Source organism: Mustela nivalis, assembly GCF_964662115.1.
Source record: "Mustela nivalis genome assembly, chromosome: 11".
Classification (NCBI taxonomy): domain Eukaryota; kingdom Metazoa; phylum Chordata; class Mammalia; order Carnivora; family Mustelidae; genus Mustela; species Mustela nivalis.
Window position 1 is genome coordinate 51,983,172 of NC_139030.1, and position 5,909 is coordinate 51,989,080.

Here is a 5,909-nt window from a genome sequence, read left to right on the forward strand (position 1 = left end):
GAGCAGGGAGCCCAATGTGGGGCTCGATCCCAGGACCTTGGGATCATTACCTGAGCCGAAGATAGGCACTTAACCAACTGAGCCCCACCTGGTACCCCTATATTGCTTTCTTTAGATTCTTATCAACAGACAAAGCATGATCAAAAATAGAAGAACATCCTGACTATCTTCACAGGATATGTCCATTTATCTGCTCCTGTTCGTCACATAATCCCGAGGGATCTTGACTGTCCTGTTATTCCTCAACTATCAGGTTGGTTCATTTTATTGATGACATTATGCTCATTAGACTTGGCTACAGGATATGACAAACTTTCTAGCTGCCTTAGTGAAACACGGGCATGCAAGAGGATATGGGATGAACCTTGCAAAAGTTAAGGAGCCCAACATACCTGCCCAGTATCTAGAAAAGAAAGGTGTGCTGGAATACCCTTTCTAAAGTGAGAGACAATCTACACAATACCCTCTGAGAAAAGAGGTATGATGTTTGTTTGAATTCTTAGGATAAGTGGAATAAACACATACCATATTGAAGTCTATTTTTCTAACCCATTCACCAGTCAGTTTAGCATAGGGTCTAGATGGAAAAAGCAGACCCATTAAAGTTGTCCCCACTATTTAGGCCTTATTACTCACCATGTCCAATAGCACTGGAAGTGTCAGTAAAGGAGATGCTACATACAGCAGTTGGCAAGTTATAAGGGAACCCAGAGTAGGGTTTTGAACCAAGGACATGTCTTTTTCTGCACACTCTAGCATTGTTACTGTAACCTGGTAACTGTAACGCTGGGCATTAGGTGATTGATTTAATTTAACTGTCCTTCATGACCTGGGTATTATCTGATCAATGAATGATAAAGCTGTACATAAGCAGCAGCATCTCAGGCTTAAATGAAAATGTTTGTTAAAAGAATGAACAAATGTCACCTTTTTAAAAGCATTTTTCAAACTTCAATTCCCTTTTACATTTCCTTATTCTGATTGATACATTCATTTAATTAAAAGGAAATTAGAAGGAAATCATTAAGAATATTTAACTCACTGAAGAGTGTAGAGACATTCTCAAATATTAACTCACATGGTACTGAAATAAAGAAATAGTTTGATGGCCCACCAGAGGGCAAATGGTGATCCAAAAGATAACTGTGGGTTCTTTAAAGTGCCCTTTGCTATTCCTTTCCTTCCCTTTAATAACAAATAATTACCTATATGGAATTATTATGTCTGGCAATATTTACCCACTCATTCATTATTCATTTAGATGATAGATAGCTAGAAATGACAGAGATAGAGAAGGTCTGAATCATAAACAGTGCAGTAGATTTTAAATGAGTCTCTAGGACATTGAATGTATAGGTTGATAAAGGAAATACATTTAATTCCACAGATTCAGTGTCTTCATTTCTAAATAGGGGTACCTTAGTAATTATAAAGGAATACATAAATATTAATGTGAATTACTCATAGACTTAATGAATTTTGTCCAAACTAAACAAAAATTTTTCTCAAAAATTGAACAAAAGTTTGTGTTTACTGTCTTTATGATGATTAATTGGATTAATGATGCTTAACAAATTTTAGCAATATTTAAAACTATTTAATGGAATTCAAATTGATTTAACAATTTAAGTGTTCTGTCAACTATGAAGAAAAGATGTTAAATGATCCCAGGTTAATTAGCTTTAGATGCTTAACCAGTCTTATCTAGTCTTTTGAGCCTAAAAGCATAATAAGGATTTCAAAAAGTTTAGTTATTCCCAGCTTGGTTTAAGAAGGCAAAAGACACTAAGCCTCATTTAATGAGGCTTAACCAAGTTTAATGGAGCTTGAAAATTTTAATGAAGTTTAAGTTTTAATAAGATATGATAATTCCCTCCTATTTAAGATTATGAAGATTTTTCTCTATATCTGGAAAGTACCTTTATTCCTAAGGCAATTATGAATACAATGAAAATCTATTGATAAATAAAGATGACCCTTAGGAGATACAGTATGCTTTTGGGGCTGGAGAGGAAGAGTAACTTGAAAACTGAAATTGTGAGTATTTCAATAAAATAGCAGATAATAGATTCTCAGAATCTGAAGGGGCCTTTTCTTCCATTTTATTTGATGTTCTATCCAAGGCAGGATCCCTCTATATACAATTCCTGAAATACTGTCATTTAGCTGTAACCTTGAACAACCCCGTGATAAGGCTACTACTCTAGAAAACATCACATTGGACTTTAAACCAACTATTTATAGATAACTATTTTATATTGAGATGCAAAATGATATTATGAAGCCAGCTTGGCTTACATTTGAATACTGATACCAACAGTTACCAACTGCATTTATACACATTGCTAGAAATAAAAAATAATATTTAAGAACATATTTTCTGGACTTAAGACTGCCTGAGTTTATATTGCAGCACCAATACAAGCATACCAGATGTGAAGCCTGAGGGAAATCATTTAACCTCTCCGAGCCTTGATGACTCAAGAGGATTTATTTCTTCACAGAGTTGCTGTGTGGCAAGGTGTGGGCAATCAATTAATCTAGATATTTGAGAGTTCTCTGTACAAGTCTCATAATCATTTCAAAATTAAAAAATAAAGCAAATATAATAAAACTAAAATGCAGCTCTTGTGAACATCAAATAATTGAATTGTGTTTTTATTTTGTTTTCAGTCTATTCTGTCCATCTCTATCTATTCACTGGAGTATTTAATCCTCTTAAATTCTATTTATTTATTTATTTGACAGAGAGAGAGAGAGAGATCACAAGTAGGCAGAGAGTCACGCAGGGTAGGGGCAGAGCAGGTTCCCCACTGAGCAGAGAGCCTGATGGAGGACTCAATCCCAGGACCCTGAGATCATGACCTGAGCCAAAGGCAGTGGCTCAATCCACTGAGCCACCCAGGCGCCCCCTCTTAAATCCTTAATCTCAGGAAACAAACTGAGGGTTGCTGGAGTGGGGGAGTGGTGGGGAGGACGGTGGCTGGGTGATGGACACTGGAGAGGGTACATGCTATAGTGAGTGCTGTGAATTGTTTAAGACTGATGAATCACAGACCTGTACCCCTGAAACAAATAAAACATTATGTGTTAATAAAAAATTAATATAATTAAATGATTGGTTACTAAATGTTTTCTATTTTTTCTTCTGTTCTTTGCTCTTCTTACCCTCTTTTTCTGTCTATTTGGATTAACTGAATACTTTCAAAAGAATCCTTTTGGCATTTCTTTTTACTCCCTCTGTCATTTTTTATGAATACCTCTGTTTTAATGTTTTAGTAGTTGTTCTAAGAACTAAAATAGTATTCTTGATTTATCACAATCTTCCTTGAATTAATATTACACCAGTTTAGAAAATCAACAGGGAGAAAGTGGCTTTGAATAACACCCTGGACCAGATGGATCTCATAGATATATTCGAAACATTCCATTCTAAAACAGCAGAATACACATTTTTTCAAGTACACATGAAAGATTCTCCAGAACAGATCACATATTGGGCCACAAAAGAAGTCTCAACAAATGCAAATTATTTAAGTCATACCACGCATCTTTTCCTGCCACAATGCTATGAAACTAAAAATCAACCACAAAACAAACAACTAGAAAAAACATAAATACACAAAGGTTAAATAACATTCTAATAAACAATGAATGGGCCAATCAAGATATCAAAGAAGAGATTAAAAAATACATGTAGACAAATTAAAATGAAAACACGATGGTCCAAAATCTTTGGGATTCAGCAAAAACTGTTCTAAGAGGGAAGTTTATAACAATGCAGGCCTAGGGGCGCCTGGGTTAACTCAGTGGGTTAAAGCCTCTGCCTTAGCTCAGGTCATGATCCCAGGGTCCTGGATCAAGCCCCTCATCTGGCTCTCTGCTCCAAGGATGGCCTGCTTCCTCCTCTCTCTCTGCCTGCTTCCCTGCCTACTTGTGATCTTTGTCTGTCAAATAAATAAATAAAATCTTAAACACACACACACACACACACAATGCAGGACTAACTCAAGACGCAAGAAAAACCTCAAATAAACAACTTATCCTTATATTTAAAGAAGTTAGAAAAAGAATAAACAAAATCTAAAACCAGTAGGAGGAAGGATTAGAGCAGAAATAAATAAGGAAACTAAAAAACCAAACCAAACCAAACCAACAACAAAAAACCCACAAGAAAATAGATCAATGAAAGCAGGAGTTGAGTTGGTTCTTTGAAAAGATCAACAAAATTGGTAAGCCTTTAGAAATATAAGGAAGAAAAAAAGAAAATAAAGAGGAAAGGAATGGAAATAAATAAACAACAGAAAAAAGAAAGAGAAACTAATATAAAAAAAAGAGGACACATATAAATAAAATCAGAAATGAAACAAGAGAAATAATAACCAACACCACAGAAGTACAGAAGTACAAGGATTATAAGAGAATATAATTAAAAATTGCATGCCAACAAATTAGACAATCTGGAAGGACTGGATAACTTCCAAAAACATATAACCTCTGAAAACTGATTCAGGAAGAAATAGAAAATTTCAACAGGCAAATTACCAGCAATGAAATTGAATCAGTAATCAAAAAAGTCCCAACAAACAAAAGACCAGGACCAGACAGCTTCAAAGGTGAATTCTACCAATCATTTAAAGAAGAATTAAAACTTATTTTTCTCAAACTATTCCAAAAAATAGAAGAAGGAAAACTTCCAAATTCATTTAATGAGGCTGGTACTACCCTGATACCAAAACCAGATAAAGAATACTATAAAAAAAGAAAACTGCAGGCCAATATTTCTCATGAACACGGTGTACAAATCTGCAACAAAATATTAACAAACAAAATCCAACAACATATTATAAAAAACTATTCACCAAAATCAAGCAGAATTTATTCCTATGTTGCCAGGGTGGTTTAATATTTGCAAATCAATTGGTGTGATACATCATCTCAACAAGAGTAAGGATTAAAGCCATTTGATTATTTCAATAGATGCAGAAAAAACATTTGATGAAGTACAACATCCATTCATGATAAAAAACCATTAGCAAAGCTCGTGTTGGAATTATGACTAAACATCATCTGGATTTGATCTTCTGCCGCAAGCAGGCTGGTGTTGCCATCGAAAGACTATGTGAAAAATGTGATGGCAAATGTGTGATCTATGACTCCTACCTGTGTCCCTACACTCTGGTATGCATATGTGATGAGTGTAACTATGGCTCTTACCAGACGTTGTGTGATCTGGGGAGGCCCTGGGGTCTCGGGTGCCTATTATTGTAAGGAGTGCACACATCCAGGCAAAGGATAGAGATGGTTGCCCAAAGACTGTCAATTTGGGGAGCTTTATGACCCTTCTCTTCTATGAATACAAAAGGTATGGCTTCAAGAAGAGGCAATTGGTGGGTGGCCTTCTCTCCCACCCACCACCAGATGCTGCAGCTGTCAGAAAAGATGGCGATCACCACCAGCGCAGAAGCAGGAGAGAGCTCCTCCACAGGCCCCTCTCCACCTTTCCTCCTCTTACCCTGACACGTAATAGGAATGGAAAAGGAATCTTTACACAACACTCTTGGCAGACCAGAGCAGAGAAAAATTGATAGATTGGCTCATAGTTTTTCTTGAATTCAAGAAACAAGTGTGTATTCCAAATTGCTATGCTCTCTCTACCCCAAGAGCTGCTTCTTCTTCCTTTTTTAGACACCAAGAGCTTCTGAAACAGGAATAATACTGCCTCAGTCTTCTGTTTGATGAATTAACTGTGAAGCTACCACAGTGAGAAACCTGTTCTTGGCAGCAGCCCTGATGGCAGACCTCATGGAGGAGACATCTGCTGGGTTGGGGGAAGCTCTCAGAACAATCAGCGTGGACACTAAATCTTGTAACACGTAGCAGGTGATGCCTGCTCATGTTATTTTCCT

The 5,909-nt window shown here is 36.4% G+C and overlaps 1 pseudogene across 1 annotated transcript; it reads left to right on the forward strand.

Annotated features, from left to right (window-relative positions):
• The first annotated feature begins 5,046 nt into the window (after window positions 1–5,046).
• On the forward strand, window positions 5,047–5,588 carry LOC309843971 (PHD finger-like domain-containing protein 5A pseudogene; annotated as a pseudogene). Its single transcript has one exon. The product of its transcript is annotated as a PHD finger-like domain-containing protein 5A pseudogene (transcript).
• Window positions 5,589–5,909: the final 321 nt, after the last annotated feature.